Genomic DNA, 16877 nt, shown 5'->3' with positions numbered 1-16877 from the left:
AAAGGTGGCTGGGGCGGACGTTTCTTGCAACGCGATGATGTCCGGAATTGATTCAGTGTTTGCCTGCGGATCGTTTTGTAATTTCTGTACTAGTTGCTGCAGATGGCTCCGTTTTTTGCGGTACCCCTGCAGTTCGAACTGCCATACGATCAGATTGGTACGAGCCATGATTAATTCCAGGTAGTCGCCCCTTGCGGCGTGGAGGGGCGACTGTGCGATGAGGAGCGGTGGCGTCCAAGATGCTTATGAACGCTAGCGAACGCATTTTCTGTTTATTGTGTCAGACTGTTGTGCGAAGCGTGCGTGTTGCCGGTTGCCTGCTCTAGAGAGAGAAAATGATTTAATGAAAGGCAGGGAGGTTAACCAGAACTGAGCCCGGTTGGCTACCCTACACTGGAGGAAGGGAAAAGGGGAGAGAGAGATTAAGAGAATAGAAAGTCCGCTGTTGATATCGCCGACGTAGCAACATATCTCTGTTCTATCACTGATGATCAATCAGTCCGGATCATAGACGGTCACTCAGTCCAGTAGTTTCCAAAAATCGCAGCAGCGCTTTTGTGGCCTTTTGCAGCTGTGATATTCGAGGTCATGGTCCCAAGATCTTGCTCAAGGTGAACGGTCTTCTATCTAGCCTATTGAGAACGTTGCAGAGGTCATGTCTTTCGTTTTGAAAAGAGGTGTTCTATAGTCTCATCGAAACCGCAGGCATTACACTCGGCGCTATCAGCCATTCCAATCAAACACGTGTAAGCATTGGTGAATGCAACACCCAAGCGTAAGCGGCACAGCATTGTTTCCTCATTTCGCGGAAATCCAGGCAACAGCCGCAGCTGCATAGATGGGTCGAGAGAATGCAACCGATGCTGGGTGAATTCAGTTGTATGCCACTTCTCCAATGTCATACTGTGTGCTAGCTTGCTTAGGTGTTGGGCTGCGGCAGTCCTCGATAAAGGCAAAGAAACTAGATTTGCTCCTTCGTGTGCTTTCCTAGCAGCTTCGTCGGTGATGTCGTTGCCGGAGATAGCGCAATGACCCGGCAGCCACTGAAACACGACGTCGTGTCCTTTTGCGATCGTATGGTGATGCATTTCTCGTATCTCCGAGACGAGTTGTTCGCAGGACCCGCGACGGAGAGCTGACAAAAGACATTGTAGGGCCGCCTTTGAATCACATAATATTGCCCACCGATTAGCCGGTTGGTTGTTAATATAATCAATGGCACCTCGGAGGGCAACAAGCTCCGAAGCGGTCGATGATGTCACGTGAGAAGTCTTGTATGTGATGCTCATTGATCGTGATGACCACTGCGCCGGTGGAGCTGCTCTGAGTAGAAGAGCTATCCGTATATATGTGGATTCGGTCAGAGTAGAAAGTGTGCAAGCAATCGAGAGCTGCTTGCTTCAAGGGCAAGGTCGGCAGGTCCGTCTTTTCTTATTCCTGGAACGTAAAGGCGCACTTCAGGTTGTTTTAAACACCACAACGCTGACGGTGAACGTGTTGAGGGTGTGAACCCCGATGGTAGGGAGGCACGATGAATGCTGACCACGTTGGAGAATGACGCCTGTGGTCGTCGTTCTGGCAGAGAGGCAAGAGAGCTTGATTGCATCCGTAAGACGTGGCGAATACGGGCCCTAAGCTTCTCGATTGTCATGTAGGTCGTGATCGGATGGTCTTGAGCCGTGATAACTGTACCTGCTGTTGAGGCGCTCCGGGGAAGGCCGAGGCAAACACGTAATGCCTGTGCTTGCACGCTCTGAAGGGCTCGAAGATTTGATTTGCATGTTTTAGTAAGTACGGGAGAGCTATAGCGCAGGAAGCCGATAAAAAGTGCTCGGTACAACTGTAGCATGGAGCCCACTGATGATCCCCACGTTTTACCGGCGATGAATTCGAAAACGTGAACCATAGATGTGAGCTTCTTCTTCCAGTGGGCAACCTGAGGGCTCCAGGAGAGGTCTCGGTCAACAAAGACACCCAAAACCCGATTATTTCTCTTGTAGGAGATACGCTGGCCATTGATGCGCACTGGACAACCAGACATCACATTTCGCGTAAAAGCGACTAACGCACATTTTTCTGCCGAAATGGTTAGGCCTTGTATGCAAAGATAGCAAGATGCCTGTGTTGCTGCCTTCTGTAACCTTGCACAAACCTGCGGGCGAGCCACCGCTGATGCCCAGATGCAGATGTCGTCGGCGTAGACGGAGACACTGTTTCCGGTAGGGAATCGGCCAGCCCAGGAAGTGTGAGGTTGAAAAGAATAGGGCTTAGAACACCGCCTTGAGGAACGCCACGGCATGTGTAGTGGCCAGTTTTCGGAACATCTTCTGTACGTACAAACAAGGACCTTTGTGTCAAGTAGCTTCGGATCCATCGAAATACTCGCCCTCCTAGTTCCAATGTCAAAATTGCGTCTAGGGTGGCTTGATGGGAAACGTTGTCATAGGCACCTTTCACGTCAAGAAAGAGTGCTACTGATAATCGTTTCCAAGACTTTTGCTCCTCAACAGATGACACTAGATCAATGACGTTGTCAATCGATGAACGGCCTCGTAAAAATCCCGCCACAGAGTCAAGGTAAATATTGTGGTGTTCAGGGTACCATTTGAGACGCATGAGGATCATGCACTCCATGAGCTTTCCGACGCAGCTGGCGAGTGCTATAGGCCGATATGATGCCAGTTCTAGAGGTGACTTTCCTGCTTTAGCAGCGGTACCAAGCGGCTGCGTTTCCATTCCTGTGGAACGACGCCATCATGACTTGACCTATTAAAAAGATTGAGCAGCTCTCGTCGCGCTTCTCGACTTAGGTGGCGCAGAGCATTATATGTGATTCCGTCGGACCCTTGCGAAGACGAACACCTACATAGCGCCATAGCAGCCTTTAACTCTTCCATAGAAAAGGAGCGTCCATACTTTTTTATCTCGTGGACCAGGAATGTCGCCTAAAACCATGTCAGGGAGTAGAACTGTTCCGCCGGCGACTGTCGCACAAAACTCTTCTGCAACGTCTATCTCACGGCGGTTTTGTTAGAGAGCAAGGGCGTTAAAAGGGTGTCGTTGCTGGGGACATGAGCGAAGGCTGGGCTTAGGGTACGCCACACACGGGACAGTGGCTTGCGGGGGTCCAGTGACTCACAAAAGCATTTCCATCTTTGATCTTCTAGCTTATCCATCCGGCGCTGTATCTTCTTTTGCTCTAGATTTGCGACGCGGGCATCTATGGCCTGTTGCATGATATTGAGACGGGTCTCGAATTTCGCATCCAAGGCGTTAAAGCGGGCTTCCAGCTTTCCGTCGCTGGCTTGAAATGCCTCGGCTATGGCTTTCGTGACTGCCCCTGTAATGGATGCGTCTATTTGAAGCGACTCAGTTGTAATGGTGGCTTTACGATTTCCCGCAGCTGCGGCTTGCGGCTGCTGCTGCTACTGTGGGACGGTGGTTGTTACCGACGGTTGGGTGAGGGCCCTATCGAATTTGGAGTCGAGCGACTGTATGTGCTGAGTGAGGTTTTCTATTCGGGATGGGAGTGCTGAGATTTGGGATTGCTGCGAGGACAATCGGGCCTTAAGAGAGGTATTCTCTCTGACCAGCACCCTCACCTGTGTGTCCGGCAACGGGTCTTGTGACGACGACTTCAGCGAGGACGGGGGTCCTTGGGCCCAGGCCACCTTCGTGGGGCCGGACGAGGACTGCGACGAGCCTTTGATCGAATCAACGGAACAGTCGACCGACGTCGAATGGCCCCGGGAGGACGAGGCCAAGAAGTAGCGGCTGGTTGACGCGGTCCTCGAGCGGGACGGGGATCTGTTGCCGGTGCGGGATCTCGAGCGACTGGCCCATTCTTGCTGCGGCGATTGGCCGAGAAGCGGGAAAGACCGGTCGCGGGACGGCGAACGGCCGGTTCGGAGGATCGACGGTCGTCGAGGCGATTTAGCCCGTTTCGAGTTTGGGTCGGATGGCGTTGGCTTCTTCACGTTGCTTCTTCTCGTTGCAATAATGCAGCGGGCCTGGCATGTCGGCTGGATGTCTTGCGGGGCCGGCGGGTGGTCTTCGCCGCAACAGGAACAGCGGTTCCGTCTGGGATAAAGGCAGACGTCGGTTCGGTGGCCCACCTTGCGACAATTGAAGTAGGCTTCCATCTCCCGATAGAAAGGGTAGAGGCGTATGTGCACGCGGTGGTAAAATATCCATCGGGGTATAATGATCCCCGAGCATCGTGACGAGTATGTGGCTGATCCATCCCATTTCGTTTAAAAGGAGCGATTTCGTTTAAACGGGATTCAAAAAGGTTATTCCGAGCGCTAACTTCTTCAATCGTTTTTGTCATGGTAGAAAATTTCAAGCTGACATTATCAACGTTTTTCGACTTTTCCTCTAGTGCGTCTAGCCTTTTCATAATACCAGAAACTTTTGATTCAAGCAATTTCTGTCCACTTTTTATGGCCTTAACATCAGCAGTAACCTCCGTCTGGAACTTTGACGTTTGTAAAGAACGCGTATGCGCATCTTTTATGAGCTTAAAGATTAGGTTCATCGGCTCAGAGGGGTCCTCTGGTAAGGACTCAATGTAAGGACCCGTTTAAACGAATTGGACGATCGGTCGCGCCGCGACAATCTAATTTTCCATGGTCTCCTTGATAATATTGAAACTTGGCAAGAAACAGAATCAAATATAACCACAGTTATCTGTAGTATTACCGACACATTTCCTGCAGACGCAATCCAACGTGCGCACGCACCGCCTTGGTTCGTTTATGCCTAACAAATCCCGTCCTGTTATTGTGAAGTTTTCGAGCTTCAAAACCAAAGAAAAACTACTGTCTCTGCGCAGCCAGTTCAAGCATAAAAACGTAAGTATAAGTGAGGATTTCTCAGTTGTTACACGAACCGCGCGAAGAAAGCTGATAGCATTCGGTAAGAGCCAAGCCTCGTCTGAACCTTTCAAATTGCGCTATGATAAGTTGATCCTGAACGGAAAGTCGTACGTGTACAACGCCAGTTCTGATGAAATTCAAGAACTTAAGCAACGCAGTAATAATGTAGAACGTGCATGCCCTGTTCCGTCCCGTCCTCCGATCTAGGAAAGCGCGGGGTTAATTTTCTTCATTTTCTTCATTTCCTCAAGTTTCCGTTTTATATTCTACCGTCAGAAGAGCGTCCCATAAATACGATTCTTTATTATCTTCAATCTACACATGTTCTGCAAAAATCATTGCACTTACCGAAACATGAGAGAGAGAGAGAGAGAGAGAGAGAGAGGTTGCCTGCGCATGTCCCCGACACGGAAGTGTTCCACGGTGCTGCGCAATACCGGGTTTATCGCTGCAACCGTACTGCGCGTAGAGGAGGTGGCGTCCTTTTGGCAATTTCAAATGATATTCCGTCTTCTGTGGTTTGTACGAGCGACGATCTAGAAGCTGTCTGGGCTTCCGTAGCTCTTGGTCACAAAAAATTCATCATAGGCGTGTGCTATCGCTCACCGTCTGCACCACCTAAATTTTTCCATGAACTGCACGATAGTATTAATCGTGTTCGCACGCGTTTTCCCTCATCTCCTATCCTACTCCTGAGCGACTTTAATCTACCAAACAAAACCTGGAACGATCAATCGTCTTCACTCGCTCCCTTTTCTGCACAAGCTAAGGAATTTCTAGACTTGTGCTCAGTTTTTTCATTGTCACAGCTAGTAACTCAACCTACACGGGTATCTTCTAACGCCGCAAATACCCTTGAGCTAGTTTTGACATCCCACTCCGACACAATTTCGCAGTTTACACACTTACCTGGTTTAAGCGAACACTGCCTACTTGAATTTTCAATTAACCTTTCTACACCTAAAGCAAGTAAACTCAGAAAAACTATACATATTTACAAGAAAGCAAATTTACCGCCATAAATAACGAATTAACTGTATTTATAGGCACTTGCCGGATTTCGAAAATCGTCCGCTTTAGCTCAATTGGGACATGTTCGCCGCTAAATTTCAGGAACTAACTGAAAAGTACATCCCATCTCGCATCATTACCTCCAATTCTGATGCTCCTTGGTTCAATGCCCATCTAAAACGCCTACGTAACCGAAAAAAAACGCCTATATTGTTCTGCAAAACACTCGCCAACTGACACACGCTTGTCTGCTTATAAGTTCGCATTTGACACATACGTAACAGCACTAAAGAACGCTAAATCTAATTTCTATCTAACGTGCTTCCATCTATGTTAAATGCTAACGTAAAAAGTTTTGGAGTGTAATCAAGTCCTTGCGCAATGATCACATAACTCTGGAAGACCCATTGGGGAACCATGTACCTAACGAATCAGTGTGCTGACACCCTTAACGACACATTTGTGCAAATTTTTTCCATTTCCTGCAATGACTGCCTACGTCCAACTCGCCAGTACGACTGCATAGCTATGCCTCCATGTGGTAGTTGAAACTGCTGGTGTTGCGAAACTAATCGATTCCCTGAATCAAAACTCATCGCCTGTTTACGACTCTATTAACGCTAAATTTCTAAAAAAATACAAACGCCGTTAGTCCTGTTATACTAACCAAACTTTTCCAGCAATCACTGGATACGTCTGCTCAATCTAGCCAATGGAAAATCGGGAAGGTGGTTCCACTGCATAAGTCAGGTAACAAAAATCTAACAGCCAATTATCGCCCCATCTCACTCTGAAGTACTTGCTGTAAGTTGCTCAAACATATAATTTTCAAACATCTTGTTAACTTCCTTGAATCAAATGCATTTTTCGCACTAGCTCAGCATGGGTTTAGAAAAACATTTCATGTGAAACTCAGCTTGCAATCCTTACACATAAATTACATCGTATTCTCGATCGTTCATCATTTGCAGATTGCATTTTTTTAGACTTCGCTAAAGCATTTCATAAGGTCTGTCATAAACTTTTACTTTATAAACTATTTGAGCTGAACCTTGACACTAACATCCTGAAGTGGACTGAATGCTTCCTTTCTAATCGCACTCAATTTGTAACCGCAAACGGCCGTAACTCACCACTTCGAAGCGTAACTTCCGGTGTACCGCAAGGTTCAGTGTTCGGGCCTCTTTTTTTTCTCATTTATATTAACTGCCTCCCTTCCTCTCTATCATCTAACATTCACTTATTTGCGGATGATTGTATTATCTTTCGTGAAATAACTAATGCAGAAGATCCTAACCACCTGCAGTCTGATATAACTACTGTAGCTAATTGGTGCAAAAATTGGTTAATAGAACTAAACGTTGGCAAATGTAAAGTGATGCGTGCATCCCGAATAACTAACAGCATGCATACATATTATCTAAATAATGTTCCCTTGGAAGTGGTTAACTCTTACAAACACCTAGGTGTGCATATCTCTGCTAACTTATCTTGGAATGTTCATACCGACTACGTCATTAGCGATGTAACCGCACGCTTGGCTACCTGCGCCGTAACTTTTCAACTGCCCCCTCATCCTTAAAGATGCTTCTTTATTCTACCCTTATACGTCCGAAACTAGAATATGCATGTGCTGTTTGGGATCCTGCAACTGATAAACTAATTAATTCATTAGAACTCGCTGAAAACAATTCAGTTCGTTTCATCTTACGTAATTACAATAGAACTGCAAGTGTGTCTGCCATGAAAACTAACATTTCCCTTAGTCCACTTTCTTCTCGTTGCAATATGGCACGTTTAGTTCTTTTTCACAAGCTATACCATCATTCAACACTCCGCAATGATTTCATTTTTCAGCCGCAATACGCATCGCCTCGAATCGACCATCACTCAAAGGTTGGTCTCGAAACATGTCACACTAAAACTTTTTTGCAATCATTTTTCCTTCGGTCATCCACGGAATGGAACTACCTTCCTGCTGAAATCGTATCCATTCACGATAACCAAAGGTTTCGAGCGGCTTTAGCTAACATTGTATAACCGAAGCATTTTCCCTACTATATGTTTGTAACCTAAGTGCATTTTCTATTTTGTATTTATCATTTTACTATCGTACTTTGCTACCAATTTCTTACGACGATTTAACCCTAGCTAAAACTGTATAATCAGATGCCTTTGTACTTGAAAGTTCTGCTTTTTATTGTTGTTTTCATGTTCATTTGCTGTAACCCACTCCGCTCTTTAATGCCTTTGGCCCTGAGGGTAGTAATAAATAAATGAATAAATACGGCGGCCGCCCACCACGGGCATATTCGGGTTGCTCTCCTGTAGGTCTTTCAGGATTTCTTCATCGGAAAAATTGTCGAACGCGTAGAACATGATCCCACGAAACGCATCGTCTGGCGGCGGGGCGTAAATGTGAATTTCGATGGCCCGGTACCCGAATTTTAGGGACGTAACTTGTACGTTTTTGCTCAAGCTGAGTCTTGCACGCTTAGAGTGAACGTATTGTTGGTAGGGTGGACCCTTACTTGGTCGCGGGACGCCGGCGGCTGTTCCGGTAGCGACGCTGCCTTGAGCAGCGCTTCGTATAGTTGCCAGGGCGGCAGCTTCGTGAGGTCGATTGGGGCTTTGGGCCGTCCCACAATGTGGATGGCGTCGGCCGGCAGCCTAGGTAAGAGGCCGCGTCGTTGCTGGGACGACGGTCGTGGCTTCGGATCGTTGCGAGGTGGCCGCGTTTGCTCAGCGTCCTTCGGGTCCGGCGTGGCTTGGCGAAGCTCGAGCCTTCGCTTCTCCTGGTCACGAAAAATGGGCGGCGGCTGCCAAGAGTCGTCCTCTCATTCGTCGTTCTAGATCGTGTTTCCTTCTACTACGCACTTCATGTCGGTGGGCGGCCGGGTGCGGTAGGAAAGGCGGGCGGCCGCGAGAGAACGCGCGGCCGCGCTGAGCCTAGACGCGCAACTGCGCTAGACCAACGCCGTTGGCTAGACCCAACCGTCGGGCGAGAAAATGTGGTCGAGGCAAAAAGAAACTCTCACTTGAGAATGGCCGTCAGAAGCACGTGAAATTGATATCCACGGGTTCGGAAACACTTCGCGCACCCACTCGAGCAAAAAGCATTTACCTAGAAGCACATTTACGGCGAGAACGCCGGAAAATCACGGAGCTCGATGCGGATGCGTCCGTTGGCTCCGAGCGCCGGCAGCGTTCCTCCAATTACTGACAGAGGAACCCCGATCACGGCCGAAATATTAGAAGCAGTTCTCAAACTCAGCGGCACAGCCCACCGGAAAACGGCAGCCTATCATCTCTAGACGAATGGATTAAGGGAGCGTTTGAATTAACAAGACACTCGTCGACATGCTTTACATGTACATACGTCGACGTGGACCATAAGAACTAGGACGAGATTTTGCCTTATGTAACCTTCGCATATAACACCGCTCAACAAGAAACGACTCGTATGACATTCAGCTTGGTACATGGTCGCGAAGCCACGACAACTTTGGATGCAATGCTGCCCCACGACTGCGACGACATCCATGCAGATGCTGAAGAATTTGCTCAACGTGCCGAAGAAGCCAGACAGCTTGCACGTGTACGCATCCGCCACCAGCAAGACCAGGACGCAATGCGGTACAATCATCAGCACAAATTCGTCGCCTACATATCCCGGCGAGAGAGTGCGAGTTTGGATACGCATTCGGTGTAGGGGACTTTCTGAAAAACTACGAAGGCGATATTCATACATTTGCGTATGACTCACTGAATGTGAACCATGTGAACGAAGAAACAGGCCAAGCACGCCTAGTCCTGATGAACTCACATGTTTATTGCGTCTCAACCAGAACGCCGACTACAGCGGCCACTTATCCCTTGTCCGCTAGGCATGGCGCGGTAGCAACACAAAAGGGCAGCGCTGCTTGAGGGCGCTGCATTCCGGCAACATTGTATCACTCCTCCCCTCTTAAGACACATGCTACGGGGAGTACTTGATAACAGGTTGTCAAGTTCTTGTGCTACGCCGCAACTTTGGAGTGCAAGTTGCAGCCATGACAGGGTTGTCTACAGAACAGCTACTTCCAGATACACTTCCAGGCAATTGTTCCTCTTGTAGCACACCGGGTGCAGCTGGGAGATGTACGTCTGGTTCTTTCTCATGAAGCACATCCGAGACCGCTGGAGAATGTATGAGCGGCTGCTCCAGTTGAGGAAAAGCTTCTGCACCAGCAGGACGAAATGGCGCTGTCTGCGCAAGGCGCAAGCGGTCATTGTGTCTGTTCCATGTCGAACCGTCTTGACAAAGGACATGGGCCGACGGTGGATTGACGTCCAAAACACTGGCAGGTACCCATGGTGCACCTGTGCGGAAGTTTCTCGCATACACTTTATCTCCTGGTTGGAGTAATGGTGCCTGCCGTGACCCTCTGTCAGCATTCAACTTCTGTTTCAGTTGTTTTAAGAGCACCGATGCTTGTAGACTAGGCCGCAGGACATCCAACGGAGTCTTGAACACTCTCCCCATTAGGAGCTCACATGGTGGCCGACCAGTTACTTCATGTGGGGTTGTCCGATAATGAAATAAGAACCTGGGAATCTGTGTTTTGAAATCGCCAGAGGCAGACTTCTTAAGTTTGTTCTTTACGGTCTGTACCACTCGTTCTGCTGCACCGTTCGAGGCGGGGTAATAAGGTGGTACAAGCATGCGGTGTATTCCGTTTCGAGTTAGTAACTCAAGGTACTGTGCACTGGTAAACGCAGGGCCATTGTCAGAGACTATTACGTCAGGGAGGCAGTGCTGAGGGAATGCAATTCTCAGGGCAGAAATGGTAGCTTCTGCAGATGTGGATGACACAGGGAAAACTTCTATCCACTTCGAGAAAGCATCCACGATGACTAAGAACGTGTGTCCAAGAAATGGTCCCCCAAAATCAATGTGAAGCCGTGACCAGGGTCGGTGCGGAAACGGCCATGGCATCTGTTGGACCGGCTGCGCAGCCCGTTGTTGAGCCTGGCACGTAGCGCAGCTTTTCACACTGTTGGCAATGTCATTGTCTATGCCTGGCCACCAGACATGGCTCCTGGCAATCATTTTGCTTTTTTCAATACAAGGGTGACTGGCATGAAGTACTCCAAGTACTTGGGCCTGCAGTGATTTTGGAACCACGACTCTTGATCCCCATAGTAAGCAGCCTTCATGGAGTCTGAGTTCTGAGCTTCTTGTGTTGAAAGGGTTCCACTCTGGCCCAGCTGGGAGGCTCTCTCCTTTCAATACAGAATGCGCAACGTGACCCAGAACTAGATCGTTCCTGGTGGTTCGTGCCCCCACAGCAGGTGAAAGAAGTCGTGGATAGGCCTCTTCCAACATGAAAATCTCGGCAGGGTCAGGCAGTGTGGTGCTGTCGTTAGGTAGTCGCAGTCTGCTAAGAGCGTCAGCATGGCAAAGCTCTCTTCCAGGCTTGTATACAAGTGCGTACTTGTACGCGGATAGCTTGATAGCTCACTTGACCAATCTTGGTGATGATTGCACAGGGACAGGCTTGCTGGCACCCAGGAGTCCGAGAAGTGGCTTGTGGTCAGTGTATACACTTCAAACGGTATGCCCCACAAGTACTGGTGGAACCGATCTACACCAAACACGAGTGCCAGGGCCTCCCTGTCAAGTTGGCTGTAGTTTCGTTCTGCTTTTGACAAGTTCCGTGAGGCAAAAGCAATGAGATGTTCTCGGCCATCAGCATCTTTGTGAGCCATAACTGCACCTATGCCGTAAGGTGACGCGTCACAGCTGAGACACACAGGCCTTTCAGGGCGGAAATGCACGAGAACTGGAGCTGAGGTCACCAGTTGCTTGCAGGTTGTGAATTCATCTTGCTGATCCTGCCCCCACTTCCATTTCTTCCCATCACAAAGAAGAGAGTGCAGGGGGGAAAGAACTGCAGAAAGATAAGGCAAAAAACGCCGGTATAAATTGACAAGTCCCGAGAAACTCTGAACTTCTTTGACGTCTTTTGGCGCAGGGGCATGCAGAATGGCAGCCACCTTGTTGACGTTCGGAGAAAGGCCCTCCTTGCTGATGATGTGCCCAAGATACTCCACTTGTGGCACGAAGAAATGACACGTCTCGAGTTTCACTTTGAGGCCAGATTCTTGAAGCTTGCGAAGCACAGCATGAAGGTTCTTGAAATGTTCAGCATCATTAGCACCTGTGACAATAATGTCGTCGAAATAAACGGCCACATGTGGTAGCCCTCTCAGCAAGTTCTCCATCTCCCGTTGAAATATAGCAGGAGCTGACGACACTCCAAAAGGCAAGCGGGTGTACTAAACAACCCCATGTGTGCCGAAATTGTGACATGCTCTCTGAACGCCTCATCAAGCACTACTTGCTGATACGCGTCACGCAAATCCAATTTGGTGAATTTCTCACCCCCTGCAAGGACAGTCCACAGGTCCTCAATCCTTGTAATTGGATATTTGTCCACTGTCGCTACTGGGTTGATGGTGACACTAAAATCTCCACAGATTCTGCTGCGCCCATCCCTTTTTACCACAGGAACAATACGTGCAGCCCACCTTGATGTTTTCACTGGAACAAGGATGGAATCTCTCCGTAATCGTTGTATTTCTTGTGTGTCTCCATCTGTCAAGGCATATGGCAGAAGGCGAGGCTTGAAGAAATGTGGTGGGGCATCAGAAGGAACATGTAATGACGCTTTAGCACCTTTGAACGTACCAAGACCTTCTTCGAACACCTCTGCAATGTTTTGGACTAGGTGTTTGATGTCAGAAAGTGCATGTATATTTACTTCAACATTGGAGAGGCCGATGCCCCGCTCACGCATCCAGTTGCGTCCTAGCAGAGTAGGTGAACTGTCCCCGGTCAAAAAAATGGGTAGATCCGCCTCCTTGCCATTAAAATTCACAAGGACACCTGCCTTGCCTTCAACTTTTTTTCAGTACCCCGGAATAGCTTCGCAGACACACTTGCGAGAGCTGCACATTAACCGAAGGCAGAAACTGTAGAAGCCGCGACATTGGAATGACGGAGACGCTTGCCCCCGTGTCCACTTCTATGCGGAGCGGCTTGCCGCAATCGTCAACGGTAACGGTGAACGGCGGAGGCGGTTCGGCGTAGTTAATTTACGGGTGAGTCTATTCTCCCGGCAGCATTTTTACCGGCGCTCACCTCCTATTGGCGCTCGGAAGTCACATGAGAAACTGCCGGGGGAAAAACGGCCTGAAGGTGCGCCCTAAACTAACATCACATAACCTAATCACCTAATCTAACATAACATAACCTAACACCCTAACCTTCCAAGAGCCAATAGGTGGTGAGTGCCGGCAGAAATTCGTTGCAGAAGTTCTCCCGGCTGCCGGGAAAATAGCCACTGCCTTAATTTACCACATGTCGTAAACTTCTGAAGGCGACGCTGTAGCGGCATCTTCATCTCATCCTCGTCGCCAGTTGATACAATTGCGTGTGGCTCATTGAATGTGTTGGCGGGCGAAGTGCAGCCATGTTGGCGGGCGAAGTGCAGTCACCAAAGAAACAGGCGAAGCACGCCTAGTCTTGATCACATATTTATTGCGTCTCAACCAGAACACCGACTACAGTGGCCACTTATCACTTGCCCGCTAGGCATGGCGCGGTAGCAACACAAAAGGTCAGCGCTGCTTGGGGGCGCAGCATTTCGGCAACTTAAACATTGTATTAGATATTTTGGTCCATACACAGTTAGCCGACGACTGAACGACGTGAATTACGAGGTCGTGGCCGATGGTGAAACTTGTTCGCGGCGCCGCAAGCAACCCCCCGAAGTGGTGCATGTGGTGCGCATGAAGCCGTACTTTTCTAAGTGACTCACGTTTTAGTGTCTACGCTTTCAACTATGTTTATAAAAATTTAACGAAAACTTAATTTGAGATTTGATCTTAATTTTGAGATAAAGCAATTTTGTCATAAAGAAGTGAAATAATAGGAATAATTCATAATTCTAGAAATTCAGCAGGGTAATCTTTTTGTATCTCTGCCGCGTCTGTAGTGCGGCAAAGACGACGATGTAGCAAGACATATCGGCACTCGTGAAAAATATAGAGAGCAAGAAGAAGAAGCAGTGACTAGCGCGCGGTATTAAAAGCCGTCCGTTCTTGTTACTGCCCCTGCTGACAAGTGCGTTTCGTTCGTCCCTCGAGTTTCTGACGTCGCCACAATATGTTAAATATGTAGCGGCAGCAGCATCGGCGTCGCATGAGAATTACGTAGACGCTCGGGTCTACACGAGGCATGAGCGGCTGGCACGCTCCGGCACGGGGAAGCGTTCCGAAATAAAAAAATAAAAAAATCACAGCATATCTACGGCGTGAATGATGATGAGTGGGCGAAGCTCCGGAGGGAATCATCGGATCTCCCGCTTAAGGGGACGCTAGCACAAACGCGTTAGAAACGTGCAGTACTCTCTAGTAAGGGGGAGCGGCCACAGCGTCTTACGCAGCCATTTACACATGCCGGAACGTGCACCGCGTTTGCCGACGCCATCATGACTGCTGAGAGAGTATACCCCCCGTATTTTATAAACGCTCCTCGACTTGAACTTGACTTGCCACCGCCTTGGGCAGCGCGTTCGAAACGCGTTGAAGGTAAGGCGGAGAGGCCACAGCGTCTTACACCAGCTTCTTACACGGGCCGTAACGCGCTAGCACAAACGCGTTAGAAACGCGCTAGAAACGCGGCCTTTCGTTAATGTTGGGTATTTATTGCCATCGTGGTGCGTGTGTCTACGTGCGCTTCGTGGCGTAGTGGTTAGCGCCGCGCGTTCGGAAGCGAGGGGTCCCTGGTTCGATTCCGCGCTACGGACACAACTTTCGGAATTTTTTTTTCATAAAACGCCGGAAGCGTTCTCCCGAAAGCGGAACCGGAAGTGGAACCGGAAGCGGAAGTCGGCTTCCGGTTATACTATACGTATACATATATATAACTAGACGTGGCTACCTACTACGACGGGGACGAACGGGTGCCGCTATAAGGAGCTTCGCCCCTAAAAATGCTACGCTAAGATTCTATCTTTTGGTGCCTCTTCTCTGGAACATTGTTATAGGTATGTTGGTGCAGCTGCTATGGGGTATATAATTGAATCGGGACGATTTCCTTGCTAAATTCTTAAATTTTATATGAAAAAATTCTTGTAGTCATTCAAAATTTTTCAAAAGTGATCCTTATTAGACTCCGATAATTGTTTTTCCAATCACCTGATTCTTGGCCAATCCCCCATAGTGGGTACGAGCCATTCTCGAAGGCAAGCAAGCAAGCAAGATCGGGTGTCGGTCTGTCCTCTCCCGCGAGAGCCGTGAAACTTTACCGCGGTGTACGTGGTCGCTCGTCGCCACAGTTTGGTGACCGCCGACGTGATACTGCCATACGCTCCTGTGGTAGAGACGACCATGGGCCAGACCAACGCTATACGAGAGCTCAAGGCCAGAACCCTTCCGAGGAACGCGGTGAGCCCACCTGTTCGGCTATCGCCGTCCGCCTTCCACAGTACTGGGACCAGCATCCTTCGGCGTGGTTTCTTCAGGCCGAATCGCAATTTCAAGTCGCTGGTATCCGCTCTCAAGCCTCAAAGTTTCATTACGCCACTGCAGTGCTCTCGCCCGCCGCCATTGACGAAGTTGCAGATTTGTTGAACGCCCAATTGTCTACCGCCACCTATGACAATCTAAAGGCAGCCCTGCTACAGCGCACAGTAGCTTCACAACGTTCTCGCATGCAGCAGCTTCTGTCCGCTGAAAAACTCGGCGACCGATGCCCTAGTCAACTACTTCGCCGAATGAGGCAACTGCTCGGAAACAACAGAAGATCCATCGACGACGCGCTCTTGCGCGAATTGTTCTTGCAACGACTCCCGGCTAACGTCCATGGTCCTGGCGACAGCCTCTACCATGGATCTTACCGGACTTGCCGCTTTGCCTGACAAAGTCATGGAAGTAGCCACCCCAATCATCGCAGCCACCACATCGTGTCCGGGTGACGTTACAATCGCCCTGCAAACCCTTTCCTGCTCTTCAACAGCGCAATCTCTGCTCGACTCCTTGTGTGAGCGCCTGGAACGCCTCATCTGTGCAGCAGAACATCGCCGCACGTCATCTCGTCGCCCACGCAGCCGTAGTTCCAGGAAATCACGACACACGGGCACCCGCAATGAAACATCAACTACAACGTCTGGCGTTTGCTACTGCCACCGCCGTTTTGGAAACGACGCTCGTTACTGTCGCCGTTCCTGCGATTGGCAGGGAAACAGGCCGGCCGACCTCTAACAGCGACGAGTGGTCCGGCCCAACACACAAGTCGCCTTTTCTACGTGACGGACAGAGTTACGGGACAACGGTTCTTAGTCGACACAGGAGCTGATGTAAGCATTCTTCCAGCCCACCACTCCGACCGAAAAGCGACACCTGTGTCGTTTTTGCAAGCCGTCCACGGCACCAGGATTCCAGCATTATTACACTCAAAAGCAGATTTCTGCCGTCGCCGTGGCCGTCGCCGTGAGGTTCCGTATGACGTCATTTGAAGAAGAAATCGTCGCCGCGCGCCGCCGAACGCTGTATGTGCGAGTGAAAGGACGCGAGGGGCGCGTCTTTCACGGGGAGTGAACGCACGGCGGAGAACAAACGCGCGTTCTGCGCCGTGCTCGCTTAAGGGCTGCAGAAGTAGGCGTCTCTTTTCTCCTTTACAATCACCATATATGTAGAGCAAACGCGCCTTCTTCCGACGCGCGAGAGGCCGTAGGGGGAGGGGGAGGGAAGGGAGGCGACGTTTAGCTGCGGCACCAAGTGCCTATTTATATCAGAGGCTCCGGCAACAGTCACCAACGCCGCACGCATTTTGAGCGAACGCGGGCAAAACGCCGATGGCGTCGACAACAGTTCTGCGTGTTGCCGATGCTGCTGCAATGTCCAAGTTTATACAGCTGATAAAGCTAATATCATTACTCC

General features: G+C 49.5%; 1 pseudogene; it reads left to right on the top strand.

Moving 5' to 3' along the window:
* Window positions 1–11649: 11649 nt before the first annotated feature.
* LOC119444529 (uncharacterized) lies at window positions 11650–16287 on the top strand (annotated as a pseudogene).
* Window positions 16288–16877: the final 590 nt, after the last annotated feature.

Source organism: Dermacentor silvarum, chromosome 3 (assembly GCF_013339745.2).
Source record: "Dermacentor silvarum isolate Dsil-2018 chromosome 3, BIME_Dsil_1.4, whole genome shotgun sequence".
Lineage (NCBI taxonomy): Eukaryota > Metazoa > Arthropoda > Arachnida > Ixodida > Ixodidae > Dermacentor > Dermacentor silvarum.
This window is presented reverse-complemented; position numbering and strand designations above follow the sequence as displayed.